The following is a 239-nucleotide window of genomic DNA, read 5'->3' on the forward strand; positions in this document are numbered from 1 at the left end:
CATCCATCCATCCATCCATCCATCCATCCATCCATCCATCCATCACAACAACATGGATTCCTAATAGTATATGTAATGTTTTAAAATAAAAATGATGTGGTTTGATATGTTTACCGTGTTCCACTGTGGTTTAAATATAAGTTTATGAAACTGATAATAAATCCTTGAATTCTGTATTTGTTTGTACGACATCCAAACGTAGCCGAGCTGGACATTTACGAAGAAATCCCAGCCGGAGC

Source organism: Nematolebias whitei, chromosome 21 (genome assembly GCF_014905685.2).
Source record: "Nematolebias whitei isolate Nwh7 chromosome 21, NemWhi1, whole genome shotgun sequence".
Classification (NCBI taxonomy): Eukaryota; Metazoa; Chordata; class Actinopteri; order Cyprinodontiformes; family Rivulidae; genus Nematolebias; species Nematolebias whitei.